Here is a 16,787-nt window from a genome sequence, read left to right as displayed (position 1 = left end):
TTTGGGAAACAATGCTTTTTTTTTTTTTTTTTTTTTTTTTGAGATGGAGTCTTGCTCTGTCATCCAGGTTGGAATGCAGTGGCACAATCTCGACTCACAGCAAGCTCCGCCTCCCGGGTTCATGTCATTCTCCTGCCTCAGCCTCCCGAGTAGCTAGGACTACAGGCGCCCGCCACTATGCCTGGCTTATTTTTTGTATTTTTCGTATTTTATATATATATATATATTTTTTTTTGGTAGAGACGGAGTTTCACCATGTTAGCTAGGATGGTCTCAATCTCCTGACCTCGTGATCTGCCCACCTCCGCCTCCCAAAGTGCTGAGATTACAGGCGTGAGCCACGGCGCCCGGCCAGGAAACAATACTTTCTACAGGAGTTGCCTTATTATAAAGCATACCAGGACAAATGAACTGATGTGGTGTACCACCACTATTAAATAGAGAGAAATCAAATCAGGCTTACACAGACACTTTAAAAAGGGTTAAAGTGCACCAAAAATAACTATTATGAGGTGAAACAGATAATCTTTTAAAATGCAAACAATGAATGCATTCGTACAATAAAGCAACATGAACTCTACCAAGAGTTAAGGGAAAGAATCTGCAACCATATAAAATGCTTCGTTCACAAAGCTGTACCATCTAATGCTTTTATTTGTTTAACTGTGCATTCTATCCCAACTATTTGGTTCCTGGGTTCTGCGGAACAATTAAGAAAGGGAGCAGAGATTTCACAGAGGAGTAAAATTGGTTTGCCAGCATGTCACATAAAGAAAATTATTTTCATATATTTTTTCCAAGTCATAGCAATCTCTAGTCCTTTTGCTTACATACTGATGCCACCAGAAAGACATACTGAACTTTAGTACAAACAGCATTTCATACATTAATCAGTTTGGTTACCAAAATAGGATAGGATATGAAATGTTTGTTTGTTTTAACAGTTAAGACAGCAACTTAATTAAATGCAAAAGTAAAACGAAACTATATGCATATACATGAAAACTGAAAGTAACTTGATACCTGGTAAATATGGTTAACTAAAACATCTCAACCATGAACAATTAATTATGAACAACAATTTGGGGAACAGAGCTAAAAGTTCAGATCCAGAATCTAACTTTTTAAGCATTTCAAAATCGGTGGATTTTAAACAAGCATTTTACACCATATTCACTATTTAGAATATCTGCAATAAATGGATAATTAGCACACTTCAATTTAAGCAAATGTTTTAGTAGATCAAATACCAAGTTTAAAGGACAAGGGGAAGATCCAAAAGCTGATTAGCGTCTGCTTTCTTTCCTATGAAGATTTAATTTCACACTTTCTCCAGCCTGGGAGATCCTGGTGGTTTTAAAGGGAGAAGAAAATTCCCTAAGGAGATGTCAAGTGATGATTATCTCTAAAATGTCAAATTACTGATCTAGTATCTACACATGGCTATAGCTTGAATTTTCTTCAACAGTTTCTATTACACTGAATTGCACAGATAGCTAGCTATAATCTGAAATATACTAGAGTCCAGCATGGTTTGGGGATGTACCTGCAGCACCAAGTAGTTTCTACGTGCTACTATTTCATTTTATCCTCACAACTACCTAGGTAGATACCATTATATCCCTCCTCTAAAGAAGAGAAAACTGACTCACAGACAGGTAAACTACTTTGTCTAAGGTCAACAACTAGAATTAAATTCTGACTTATAATGTGGCTTGGATTTCTTACCTCTTGCAGACCAGAGGAACAATGATATTAAGAGATTCCTTCCAGATTCCAATGTCAATAAAATGGAATGTCAGGGCTGACCATCTTTGATGGTATAAACTGATTAGATATGAAGCTTCCAGTAGACTACAGACTTCTGTGACTACGCTTATTTAATAAAAAATAAGAGCCAAATAATATGCTATTTTCCTTGAAAGCCTGCCCACATTGAGTTAAATATAGTACATGTGGGAGAAGGGGAAAGGTTATATCTATGCAATGATATACTTGTAATAAGTCACCCAAGATTACAGTTTCTTGACATAACTTTTCAGAATGAAATGTTTACCGTTAAAGTAGTTTACCGTTAAGTTCCATATGCTTTTGGGCTAAATGCCTCTGATACATCTAAATTACAGAACTGGTATAACATTCATAATTTACAACTGAAAAGTGTAAGACAGATATCAAATGAACAATTTCATTAATGAAATCAACTCAATTCGTTTTATTATTAGAGAGCAGTTAAAATAGTATTAAATAAACAGTCTTAGTTTAGTTTTAGGTCTCTGCAATGCGCTGCTGGTGGTCTCTGATTTCCCTCAGTTCTGAATATAAAGCAATGTTACTTAAAATAGATCACTTTGCCAGATACCAGATTCTTCTGTGGACTAACCCTCTACCCCTTTAAAAATAAAGCAATTAAGAGAAATAAAAATCTAAACTGATCCTTTCAAATAAGAATTCAATTTGTCACATGATGTTTATCACGTACAAAATTATTCTTTTTTGTCCTGGTTCCTTTGATCCTTTTCTGAGACTTATGACTAGTAAAACTAAAAAGGTAGGGGTTATCTTGTAAGGAACCAAGAATCTATACTTCTGTAAAAATGTCTATTTCCTCAATAACTTAAGATCAATTGCAACTGATGATAAATAGCTGACATTTATTGAGAGACTACTACGTGCCAGGCCATATGCCAAGCAGTTCTTAAACGGTTTTTCCCATTTATTTCTAATAATAACCCTACAAAATAATCCCCATTTTACTTTTGGAGAAACAAACTTAGTTAATATCACTCAGCAAGAAAGTAGCATAACCAGGACTCTCGTTTGTGTGACAGGAAAACTCGGTGCTCAATTTCTCATGAGCACACTGAATTTCTCTAAAAAGCATGCACACACATGCCCCCTCTGTGGAAAGAAACATGGTATACTTAAACCCAGTTCATTCTACCCTATGAAATGCAGTTCCTTGGGCCGGGTGCAGTGGCTCATGCCTGTAATTCCAGCACTTTGGGAGGCCGAGGAAGGCAGATTACCTGAGGTCAGGAGTTCGAGACCAGCCTGGCCAACATGGTAAACCCTGTCTCTACTAAAAATATAAAAATTAGTTGGGTGTGGTGGCAGACACCTGTAACCCCAGCTACTCAGGAGGCTGAGGTGGGAGAATCACTTGAACCTGGGAGGTGGAGGTTGCTGTGAGCCAAGATCGTGCCACTGTATTCCACCCTGGGTGAAAGAGTGAGATTGTCTCAAGAAAAGAAAAAGAAAAAGAAATTGAGCTCCTTTTATTAAAACGTAAAGCAACTTTAATTTTAGCTTTCTGAATTCTTTACTTTCAGATATCCATATCTGGAAGTTAACTAGAGGATACAAAATAATTTAAGTAAAATGTCTTCTTCAGAAAAAAAAAAAGGAGTTCTATATCCTTTTTCTGCACTGGGACATTCCAGGGGCCTTAGCAACAGGAACAGAGTGTAGAATGTTGTGGCAACAGAAATGAAATAATGTGTGTGTGAGGGACAGTATGTATGTTCCTAAATATTTTAAAGCACAAATTCACAATCAACCCATCTACAAATTAACATAGGGATCTTGCTCAAATGCTACGAAAAGCTTGATTTACGACAGAAAATAAAAATATCAAATAAAAATAAGTTCATTATTCAATTAAAAGTTTACAAAATACACTTGTAATATACAACTTAGGCCATTAATTATGTACTTGAACATACAATTTAAAAATTGTAATTGAATTAATGGATTCTAAACTAATTTGAAAGAATGGATTTTATTGTTGTATAAGCCCTAAATCTTTCTCAGGATTTAGGTCACCCCTATGTTCCAATTAGTGAGTGGGCCCGCACCCACATCTAGGCCATCATGTACTTTGGAGACCCCAGGCCAGCATACTAGGGAGGATTAGGTTTAAGCACAAGGACACCTGAGCACATGTATGTGGAAACTTCAGTCGCATGCAGAATGAAGTCCCTCTGCTAGAAACTATACTGCAAACCGTGGTGAATGTATTGACTTTGGTGTTGCTATCTCTATTTTCAGGACTTTGTTCAATAACAAGAAAACCTGAATGGTACTGCAAAGCATTTAACCTGCCCAGTACCCTGCGTGTCTCCCTTTTCCCACACATCTCAAACTTCTACATGCCACTCCCACGTTTCTATCTCCAGCCCAGACTGCTCCCAAGCTCTGTCTAGTTTCACGTACCAGGCTGCCTACTAGACATTGCCATCTAGATGTCTTAATATACATTTCAAACAGAACAAGCATGTCCAAAACTTCACTCTTGACCCTTCTCTGCTCCTCACCCAACAACCTTCCCCATTTTGGGTAAATGATACTATTCATCCTCCAACAGCTCAAACTAAAAGCCCAGGTGTCATCTCCAACTCTCTTGTCCCTCATCACATTCAGGCCACTAGCAGACCCAGTAAGTTCTATTCTAAAACCTCCATCCACTTCTTTCCACTGCCATGGCCACCACTATTGGGCCTGCCACCAGCACCCTTTCAATGAACTCTGGAAGAAGTCCCCTAAGTAGTCTACAATCCTTTCCACAAGGCTGGCAGACTGATTCTTTAAAATTCCCCACCAGATCACACCACTCCTCTGTTTAAATTCTCTAGTGGCTTTCTACTCCTCTTGGAATAAAACTCCAGCCCTTACCCTGGCCCCCAAAGCCTCCAGATACGCGTGCACTTCCCTCTCATCCTGTTCCCTCGTCCCCCACTTCCCTCTCCTTGGCTCACTCTGCTCCACGCACTGACCTCCCTTCTCTCCTCAAAGAAATCTTTTCCCCAGCCAGGCTCTATGCTTGCACTTCACAAGATGCCTGGTGTATTCTCACACATCAGGTCTCAGCTCAGCTGTCACCTCTTCAAAGGGCTGTTCCTTCCCCCTCCCCAGTTAGTTACTCTCTATCACTGGCACTTTAAGCACAGTGGCTAAGAATGTGGGTCAGTATCACTCTGAATCCTGGTTCCCTCGATCAAAAGAAACGCGACCTCGGGCAAGTTATATAATCTCTTCAAATATCACTTTTTTTTTTTGGACACAAGGTTTCTGTCGCCCAGGCTGGAGTGCAGTGGCGCAATCACAGCTCACCGCAGCCTCAATCTCCCAGGCTCAAACGATCCTTCCACCTCAACCTCCTGAGTAGCTAGGAGTAATCACAGGTGTGCACCACCAGGCCCAGCTAATTTTGTTTTATTTTTTGTAGAGACAGGGGTCTCACTACGTTGCCCAGACTGGTCTCAAGCTCCTGGGCTCAAGTGATCCTCCCACCTTGGCCTCCCAAAGTGCTGAGATTACAAGCATGACCTACTGCACCTGGCCAGCATTTTTTTCACGTATTGAATGGGAAGATCATAGTATCTACTTCACTGGGTACTTCAGAGGACAGAAAGACTAAGAGAGCTACTACATGCCAAAGTCTTAGAAATGCATCTGGCCCTAGTGTTCACTCAGTGTTTGCCCACAGCCTATGAGATAAAAGTCATGAATGTATTGGTCAGGAAACTAAGGTGCACAGGATTGAAATCTCACAAACTGGTATATAGCATAGCCAAGGTTTAAACCCAGGTCTGCTGGACTCATAAGACCTGGCAATTTCCAGTATTCTCCCAGAATCACCTCCTCTATGCCACTCCCACTGCCAGTGCCCAAGGTCAAGGTATGCGGCCTCTACTCACCTGAACAGGTCTCCTAATAAGGCCAGAGTTTGTTCCTCTTCCAGCCTCCTCCTCCCAGCTGCCTCAGCCCACAAACTTGTAAAGCAATAATGCCACTTCTCTATTTGAAGACCCCTACTGGCTTCAAAGTGGGGCTTGGACTCTGGACCTACTTCTCTGCAACAAGGCCCCCAGCATTCTGGTCCCTCCCATCTCTCCAGCCTCAGTCAATATGCTTCTGCCTCAAGTCTCCTGGCATTCTCAGAACCTGTCTTGTTCTCCCACAATCCCTTCCTTTGGCCAGAACAGCTCCTACAGCACACAAAGCTATTCTCTCTGCTCTTTCTACAATTCCCACCGTTCAACAAGAACTAGTCCCAATGCCCTCTCTGCTGGGCTCCTACTCATACTTTTTATGCCCGCCATTTCGGCCCTTCACTCACTGATTTATGGTTTATGAATAAAAATTTACAAATAGAAACCTCAGTAGTCCTGTCTGGACAGCAGACTCTTTGCCTTGCCTAGCACAGAACCTGAGAAGTACCCTATCACTGTGTGTTTATGAAGTAAATGTCTGGCATTTGGAACTTTTCTGTAGCTTTCAGTTGCTCTTAGGATAAAAACAATGATCCTTGATCTGGCCCACCAGCCCTGAACAGCTTGGCCGTGCCTCTCTGCATCTGGTTACTCTGGGCTTGGTTTTGTTCCTGGAGCACACCACACTCTCGTTGCAGAACCCTGCGTGGTACTTGCTGTTCCTTTTGCCCGGAACTCAGTTACCCCAGACCTGTACCTGGCTTGTTGCTCTACTTCATTCAGTCTTAGCTTCAATGTTACTTCCCCAGAGACTTGGCTAGGCAGGGCTCCTAGCCAAGCACTATCTCCCATTTGTAATCATTCATCCAGCTGTGTGAGCCTTAACTTCCTCCCACTAGACTACATTCCATATCTATCTTGTTGACTGCTCTAGTGGCAGTGCCTAATGGTGCCTAACCTGGCTGACAGAAAGCAGCAATGAATATGTACTAAATATTACTTGATGAATAATAATTGAAAGATTAAGTCCTTGTGATGCCACTATAAGTCAGAAGGTTATAATTGTGCCTTTATGTCATTTAGTGACACATAGTTATCATCTGCTGGAATTGGGTATGCCATTCAGTGAGACAGAAGTTCAACAGTCTTCTCTGAAAACATTTTATACCTAGAGGCAGTTTCTAGTAAAATTTCTGTGTTTCAATGTCTGAGTCTCAAATCTACACATTGGCAAATTCTTTTGTGCTAGTGAATCCAGCACAGTCGCTAAAAGCAGTTCTGCAGCGAGACTACCTGTATTCAAATGTCTACTCTTCCTCTTACTAGCTATGCGAGCAAGGTTAAATTATTTAACCTCTCTGAATCTCAGTTGCTCTGTGTGTAAAATACAGTTAACAGGACCTGTGTTTCATAATACTATTGTGAAGACTGAATGAACTAATCCATGGAGAGTGCTTAGTACTACTGATAGTAATCACTCAATAAATGTTAGCTCAAGAAACAAAAACATAGGTCGGGCGCGTTGGCTTATGCCTGTAATCCCAGCACTTTGGGAGGCTGATGTGGGTGGATCACTTAAGGTCAGGAGTTTGAAACCACCCTGGCCAACATGGTGAAACTCCATCTCTACTAAAATTACAAAAATTAGTTCGGTGTAGTGGTACACACTTGTAATTGCAGCTACCTGGGAAGCTGAGGCAGGAGGACTGCTTGAACCTGGGAGGCAAAGGTTGCAGTGAGCTGAGATTGTGCCACTGCACTTCAGCCTGGGTGACAGAGCGAGATTCTGTCTCAAAAAAACAAAACCCAAAAAACAAAACCCACAAAATTGATCCACATTAGAAATGTCTGTCTCAAGGTCCCTGGCTCTTACTAATTCACGGAAGTCTGGTCTACAGTAGTCCCCACTTATTCATGATTTTGCTTTCTAAGGTGTCAGTTACCTGTGGTCTGAAAATATTAAAATGAAAATTCCAGAAATAACGTCTAAGTTTTAAACTGCAAGCCATTCTGAACAGCAGGATGAAATCTCGCACCATCCCATTCCATCCTGTCCAGGACATGAATCATCCCTTTGTCCAGTATACCCACACTGTCTACACTACCTGTCCATTAGTCACTTAGTAGTTATCAGATCAAATCCTGCTATTGTAGTACTTGTGTTCAAGTAATACTTATTACTTAATAATGGCCCCAAAGCACAAGAATAAGAATGCTGGCATATTGTTATTATTATTCTATTTTATTATTAATTACTGTTGTTAATCTCTTCTGTATCTGATTTATAAGTTAAGCTTTATCATAGGTATGTATGTGCAGGAAAAAATATACATAGGGTTCAGTACCACTCTCAGTTTCAGACATCTACTGGGGATCTTGCACAGCATCCTCCGCAGATATGGGGGAACAACTATATACACCAATTAGCAACTGACTATTTCACAATGTGAGCTTAACTCTTAAGTGTTCTTGTGCTCCTATTGCTGGCCACACACTCCTCCCTGCAGGCCATGCAAGGGAAAGGTAGGGGAGGCATGCTGGAGCTCCAGCAACAGAGGGCCGATACTGCAAGCCAAGGGGAACCTATATCTCTCAGCAAGGAAACCACATGATCCAAAAGGTAACTCTGGCATAAATGTGTATTGACCTAGGTAAGGAAGGCGGCCCCCAAAGGCTGATGCAATGGAGTGAGACAGGAAGGGGTTATACAATGAAAATGAGTGAAACTATACAATGAAAATGAGTGAAACCAGACTGAAGACATGGTCTAGAGTACTCTGCAAAGAGCTCAGGAGACCATGGATGTGAGGTTAAGGCAGAAGAAGGAATCCAAAGATGAGTCTGTAGTGTCTTTCTTCTTTACTGCAGCTAATACAAACACAAGAAGGGTTAAGCACAGAATAGAAGAACTTAAGTTTACTATGGCAATAGATCACAGAGGTTAAAATACAGCCTCTGGAGCCAGACTGGCTCTGTTCAAATCCCAGCCCTGCCACTTACTGGCCTATACCTCAATCTTCTCATTTCTAAATGGGTAAAGTCAAAGTACCTACCTCGCAGGCTACTAGGACTAAACGAATATATGTAAATACTTCAGACAGTGCCTCCTACATAGTAAGTACTTTGGAAATTCAAGACATTTTTATCATCTTCTCCACTGTTGTCCTTTGGTCTCTGAGCTGGCCGTGCTTCCCAGGGCCCACTTTACACTCCCTCTGCTCCCCAGTAACCACAGTGATACTTTTAAATTATAAATGTCACCAGGCCCAATTAATCTCCTCAGTGGTTCTACAATGTAGTCAGAATAAAAATAAATACTAGAGGGCTCTGCCTAACATCGGCAATCTCAAGACGCACTGCTCTCTTCAAACTCTCCACTTTGGCATTCTGAAATCCTTGACAATTATGCCAACCCCACTTCAGGCCCTTTGTTAATTCTATTCCCTCTGTATGGAATGCTTTGCCTGCCTGGCTCTAGACCTGAGCTCACATTTCACTGGAAAGACTTTCCCTGAACACCCAATTTAAGGCAGGTCCCTGTGGCTTCACACAATTCTCTCTTGTCGATCAGTTATTTCTTATTTGTGTTTTGGCTATCTTCTTCATTAAGATTTAAGCTCCATGAGGTCAGCGGCCACAGGTGCATAGCACAGTACCTGGCACACACGTTTTCAACAAAAAAATTTGAGAATGGCCTCTGGAATAAGACTGAGTTCAAATCCCAATCCTATCACTCATTAGGAGTGTGACTCTTGGGCAGGTTACTCTGCTCAGCATACTCATCTGTAAAATGGAGATAATAGCAGCAACCTTAAGGGTAGTTATGAGGATAAAGAGAATTACCACACACATAAAGACTTTATAACTGTGTTTGGCATGGAGCATGTGCTATGTATGTAATACTATTACAATCATTTCTATTTTTACTATCAGTGGGATACACTAGCCACTGCTTCGATCTCTACTGGTCTGTAGCAACTACTTCTTGTCACACTATGTATTAAGTACTTAATGGGTGTCAGTTATTGTAGCAGGTATTCTAAATACATCATTCATTCATTTATGCACTGAATAAATACATGAATGGCTACTCTGGCTAGGCACTATTCAAGGTATTGGGTAAATATGTCAGTTAACACAAATCACAACCCTACACAAAAGGAAAAAACCCTGGGAAGTGTTAATACATATAACGAAAATAAAACAGTTTACAATTATGGAGTGCCTCCTGTGTTCCAGGGACAATGCTAAGTATTAACTCATTTTCACTTCTCAGGGTCAATATCCCTACTTTATAGAAAGCAATGAGGCAGCACAGAGAGGTTGCCTGACTTATGTCACAGAGTCAGTAAGCAGAGGAGCTGGGATGTGAAGGTAGGCTACTCCAAAGTACATGCTCTTTACCATCTTACTAGATGAGCTCCTTCACTGCTCAGTGCCCCTCCTGAATTATTCTCCACCTCTCCCAAGAAATCCCTGCTCTTCTGCCTCATTTTATGAAAAGTCAATCAAGCTATTCCCATCTGCTAGCAGACTCCTGTGGGTACCGCTGTACTGTCTGCTCTCACTGTTGCTCAAAGGTTTCCTGAGATGCTAGGACTGTCGGCTCCATTTCTAAGAAACCAGAGAGAAGTAGAAGGCTGGTCTCCACATAACAGGTTTTACTATAGTCAGTTCCAAATTTATTTCAACTGGTGACTCTGAATAGTCGGTAATCAAAAGTAGCATCGATGATTTTTTAAAGTTTTAAATTGCTGTTAAGTGAGCTTTAGTCTCAACTAGGAAAGGAAAAAAGTAGAATTTTATTTCCACCTTCCATAAGCACATCTCCCAGATTCATATTGTCTATTCCAATCGTTAAAGATAACTGGATTTCCCTTTGACCAAAAGATGTCAAATGATGGAACCAACTAGAGACCAATCAGCAAGCTGCTAAATGTATGAGGTCTGGCCCTGTGTAAACCAAAGCAGTCAATAAATATTGGATTTAAAGGGAAAAAAGTGAGATGTTTCAAGTAAAACGCAAGCAACAAAAACCACAGCAGCAGCCCCCAACCTTTTTGGCACCAGGGAACAGTTTCATGGAAGACAATTTTTCCATGGGACTGGGGCAAGGAGAGAATGGTTTCGGGATAAAACTGTTCCACCACAGATAATCAGGAATTAGTTAGACTCTAGGAGCGCACAACCTAGATACCTTGCATGTGCAGTTCATGATAGGGTTCACACTCCTGTGAGAATCTAATGCCACTGCTGATCTGACAAGAGGCAGAGTTCAGGCTGTAATGCTCACTCTTCTCCCTCTCCCAACCCACCCACCCCGTAGCCTGGCTCCTAACAGGCCACTGACAGACCAGTGCTGGTCCACAGCCCAGAGACTGGGGACCCCTGCACCAGAGGACCAAGGAGCTAGAAAGATGAAAATACTAATATTAATTACTCATTAATTACAAATGGCCAATATTATCATAGTGACCCCTAACAGGTAAGAGTTTCAATGTTTACATTGTCATTGCTTGTACTGAAATTGAGATAAAATGCTTGGGATAGACTACAGTAGGCAAGTATCAAAATCCTGAGGAACCTGTGTTGGGACTGGCAGGTGGGGCCACAACAGTGACCAACATGGCAGTACACTACAGGTTGTCTCACGGGTTCCTTAAGCCACTCCTCAAAATACTTTCAGCAAATCCTGACCTCTCAAGTCAGAAAACAAGCTTTCAATGCCATGTGTCCTAAATCTGGAAGTGCCTACCAAAAACCTTATAAATCTTGCCTGCATCCCTACCATTTGGACAAGCGTGTAGTCTAGAGTAGGAGACAGGCTCTAAGAGTCTATCACTTAGCTTGGTTTTGTAACCTCCAGCAATGTACTTAACCTCTAGGCACATCTAGGCACACAATTTCTACATTTGAAAATGATAGTATCAACCTTAGTTGACTACTGGACTGAATGAGGTAATTCACGTAAAAAGTTGAGGTCTATATCTGTCTAAGCACAGTAAGCAGAGTGTACACATAAGGGCTCAACAAAGAACAGTGTTTATTTTGTTACTATTATTATTATTGTGGTTATGGTTATAATCTCATGACTTAGTTAAGAATACCATTCCTTCTTTTGTTCATTGCAACACCACATCTGCCAGGTATATTGTGTAAATTCCATAGCTCTCATTCAACTTAGAACAGAATTAATTATGAAATGGCATTGGCTACTGACCTGTCTTTACGTTTTTAAATGGTTGATGTAGCATTTATGTCTGCCATAAGGCTCCCAGCCTTGGCTGAGGGGCCGTGTGTGTGTGTGTGTGTGTGTGTGTGTGTGGTGTGTTCTGTGTGGAGAGAGAGAGAGACGATGAGAGAGAGAGACAAGAGGAGAGAGAGACGAGACGAGAGAGGGATGGGGCGGCATGGCTTCAATGCTCCAGCAGGTAGTTTATGACTCTGCTTTAGCCTTCACTTCCTGCCTCCAGATTAGCAAGAGGTGAGAGATTAGGGCCTTCTCAGGTCCTTTCTGGGCATGTGCACAACTCTACACATCCGTGTGGTTTTCTGGATTCCCAGGAGTATGGTGGAACTCTTTAAAGTCCCCAACTGACAACTCATTCCCCAGTGTTTCCTATTTACTTTTCTGGTCAGCCTCGTTAGCCCCACTTGACATTACCATTACAAGCAACTGTGACAGTGAAGAATCACTGCTGAATTTTTTTTTTTTTTAAACACCCTAGGAATAGGTCACAGAATGAGCTCAGAGCTAGCCCAAATAAAGACAAGCCCTGAGAACCGGGCTTTTCAGGGAGCTACCAGATAAGTCAGTGACAATTCTCTGAAAATAAGGCTTTGGGGGAGCTCCAAACCTTTTGTCCCCTTCAGTGGCTGCTAGACTGCTGGCTTTCACAGCTACCCTAGTTGTAAAGCTGCTGGTTTTCAAAGTTACTGTTGAGTTGGGGAGGAGAGGTTGAAATAGGGCAAGTTAAAACACTACCGAATTCTCTGTACTTAGAGATTCTGCCATTTTTCTCGAATATATGCTCATCAGAACTTGCAAGCCTTTGGGGTTAATTTGCAGAATTCTAAAGAAGTTGATTTTGACGATTCTTGCCAGTATTTTTATTGCTTTTATGGCAGAGCAGATTTTTGGAGGTCCTTACTCTGACATTTGTTAGTGCGTAATAGAAGCATTTTAATGGAGGATAATATCATCAGTTTGTTTATTATTATGTTCAACATTGCTTCAACTATAGTATGGAGAATGGAGGTGCTTAGTTTAAAAGTGGAAGTGAGGAGGTCAGTCAAGAGCTGTCTGCAGCAGTACAGGGTGAAAGACATGGGGGTGGCAGTGAGATGACAGAGAAAGGATTCCAAGATATTTAGAAAGAACTGTTGACATGACTTTGTAATAGCCTGGATACAAAGGTGGTGAAGAGAAGGATGCCATGCTTCCCATCCTGCAGAACAGGATGGATGGATAAGAGGTATCGGTCTCTGAGAAAGAATTCTGGAAGAATGCCAGGTCTGAGAATGAAGCACATACATGTGGGACATCTAAGTTCGAAGGGCCTCTGAGACAGCCAAGATACCAAAGAAGCCATCATCCTGAAGATTCTCCCCTAGTTTTAAGCAAATGTCTTATAAATCAAGTCCTAAAACTTTATTTCTTCCATATGCCAAAAAAAAAAATTTTTTTTTTAAAAGGCAAGGCACATACACTAAGTATAAATAATTCAAAGTCACCCAGGAATTTAAAATATGGTTCCAAGAATGATGAGAACCATGCATTAGTATCTGAAACTACTCATTGCTTACACTCAAGTGAATTAAAGTTTTCCCCAAGGCAGCTTTATTTAAAGAGAAGTTACAATAAAATAAAGATAAACCTCCTGTGTCTAAAAGATTCTGTTGCACTCATATACATCAATTTAATGCTTTCATTGATGCTTGTGAAAACAATTCAAATCAGACTCCTTCACTTTTCCACTCATTCCATAAATACTCACGGTGCCTCACAGTTGACAGCATTTGGTCAGACCAGGTCCTATAAGGGTGAACTGTTCTTTTGGTTTTAATGCCAACTTCTCTGAACATTGTACCTTTTTAGCTCTGAATGCATTTTCTTTAGGTCTCACTTTATGCATAAAACCCATCTGTACAGCTGTTTTCTCTGGTTTGGAAAGGGGAGGGGAGAGATTTGTAAGGCAACACTGAAGAGGGGAAAGGGGAATGTTAACTGCTGGTTAATTACTTCTACTTCTAATCCTTCTTAATATTACAAAGGCTTTTTCTGTTTAAACAGATTAGGTGCAGTTTATTACCACTGGGAAATACTTAAATGCAAGTTTGTTTTGACTGTCAGTTCATTTGCTTATTTCTGTTTCAAAAACTAGAAGACCTAATGGCGATACTTTCGCGAGAAAGTATCATGCATTCTCTTATCTCAGTTTTACTTCTTCAGACTTTGCAGTTTCACTATTTGTCCTTCCAGGGGAACCTAGTCAACATACCTGAACAAGGTACTCAAAGCACATTTTACCACAACCATATGCAAAAACATATGTGGTTGGCAGATAACACCTTGACCAGCTGAAGTTCAGATTGATGTCTCAACCTAAAACACCTATTTCTCCCCAGATTTGTTCTGAATGCTTCTAAAGTACAAGGTCAGGCAAGCGTTTAAAACACAATATAACAACAACAGCCACCAGGTCAAACATTTATTGAGCACTTAATGGGCCAAACAGTGTGCTAAGTACTTTACATGCTTTATGTTATGTAATCCTTGCAACCCTGTAGCACAGGTACCATTCTTAACCCCAGTTTACAAATGAGGAAACAGGCGCTGAAAGATCAAGTAACTTGTCCAAGATCACACAGCTGACAAGAGGTGGGGCTGGTGTTAAAGGTTAAAACTAGTTGACTCCTGATCCCAGTACCTAACCAGCATGCAATGATATGTCATTGGTTACAAAGCTTCATTCCTTCCTCCAACACAAACTTACTAAGGGTCCTACTATGTTTCATCTCTAGGGAAGAGTAAACAAGTAACTTAAAAATTCAGCTCTTATAGAAGTGACCCAGCTTCTTACGTTACAAATATTGTTTACTTTAAGACACTTGTGTATGTAAAACTATTCACATAAGCTACTTTATACATAATACTACTTAAAATTCACCACTGGCCTAATAAACCTCTATTACCGCAAATTATGGTATACAAAAAAATTATATTGAAAATGATTTGAGTAGGGGTTGAGTTTCAAATATGTTCAATTGAGGCATAAAGCATTCAAGTATTTTTGAAAAAACTCATGTGACAATCCACATTTCCTCCCCACATTCAGCACTTAAAGACAACAAGAAAAAGGAACTTTATGGGCTAATAAATGGAAACCAACAGAAACTATTCTTTTCCCCTACTAAGCCTTTAGTCTATTTTATTTTTGTTAACATATTTTCTGTCTTCCCTCATTTCTGAAAAACAGTCGACACACTGCCTTATTTACGTCCATGCTTATCAGTAATGACATGGCCATATCTCTACAAACAGTTGGTTAATTAATTTGTACCCCCATCTTCTGGCAGCCTGCCTATGCAACTGATCAGCAAAAATAATTACACTAGGCTAGTCAGGAACATTTTCACTCTTATTTTTTAGACTTCTTATCACTGAGCTTGTTGCCTTTCTTTAAATGAGTTTCAGTTGTAGAACACTTACAAATTAGATTGTGGTCATTTGAAAATTTTAATGTTTTCATTCTTTATTATATCCTGAATATTCCACTGGGACTGAAAGGGGCAGACTAGAAAAAGGACCAACCAGTCAAAGGTACAAAATATGGGCTGAGCAGAATCATGGATAAAGAAAAATCCAGCTGTATTCCAGGTGAGATCATTATCTCTTTCATTATATTATAATCTGAGGTTAAATCTATCAACAAATATTTACCTAGAACCTATCACAGGCAGTCCCCCCTACTTTACTACACAAAACCATATGTGAGAAAGTCAAACAGGAGGTTATTAGGATCCTGTATGCCCCACCTCAAATCACAAAATTTCTAATTAGATCTCACCTTGGGGACTCAGTCTGCAGGGATGTATTTCTAGCACTTCAAAGGTAAACACAATAGTCTCTTGACTAGCGTAAGACCACCTAATGTATAATTGAGGTCATAACTTACTGCATGTCTAATGATTTTCCTCTGTCTTGATTTTAGTAGCAGGGTTCCATTTTAAGGGAGGATTCAGTTGGCTAAAGTCAGCTAATATAATCCTTGAAAATTTCTCAGACACCACATGGAGGCCAACCAGTTAAGACCTACACAGTAAGTTGTGTGACTGATATTAGCACAGATGGCTGTTTCAACCAGATGAGATAGCTGGCTTGCATTTAGGGGCCTTATTGTATGAAAAAAAAAATCCGTATAATTAAATACCAGAATCACAGGATAATGTGATGCTTATATTTTGAGAGACTTGCAGGAATTGAGACTGAATAAGGGAAAAGTGACTAATGTTCCACAATTATTTGTGTTTACTATTTTTTTTTTTTGCATGAAATTTTTATTTTTTTAATTTATTTTTTATTATACTTTAAGTTCTAGGGTACATGTGCACAGCATGCAGGTTTGTTACATATGTATACTTGTGCCATGTTGGTGTGTTGCACCCATCAACTCGTCAGCACCCATCAACTCATCATTTATATCAGGTACAACTCCCAATGCCATCCCTCCCCGCTCCCCCCTCCCCATAATGGGCCCCAGTGTGTGATGTTCCCCTTCCCAAGTCCAAGCGATCTCATTGTTCAATTCCCACATATGAGTGAGAACATGCGGTGTTTGGTTTTCTGTTCTTGTGATAGTTTGCTGAGAACGATGGTTTCCAGCTGCATCCATGTCCCCACAAAGGACACAAACTCATCCTCTTTTTATGGCTGCATAGTATTCCATGGTGTATATGTGCCACATTTTCTTAAACCAGTCTGTCACTGATGGACATTTGGGTTGATTCCAAGTCTTTGCTATTGTGAATAGTGCCGCAATAAACATACGTGTACAAGTGTCTTTATAGCGG

At 40.5% G+C, this 16,787-nt stretch overlaps 1 protein-coding gene across 1 annotated transcript in view; it reads right to left on the bottom strand.

Annotated features, from left to right (window-relative positions):
* ATXN7 (ataxin 7) overlaps nucleotides 1-16,787 on the bottom strand; it is an 89,532-nt gene that overhangs the window by 48,183 nt on the left and 24,562 nt on the right. The gene's annotated exons all lie outside the window — the stretch shown is intronic.

Source organism: Rhinopithecus bieti, unplaced genomic scaffold (genome assembly GCF_001698545.2).
Source record: "Rhinopithecus bieti isolate Rb0 unplaced genomic scaffold, ASM169854v2 scaffold_8601, whole genome shotgun sequence".
In the NCBI taxonomy this organism is placed as follows: Eukaryota; Metazoa; Chordata; class Mammalia; order Primates; family Cercopithecidae; genus Rhinopithecus; species Rhinopithecus bieti.
Note: the sequence above shows the minus strand (reverse complement) of the source record. Positions and strands in the feature narration are given on the sequence as shown.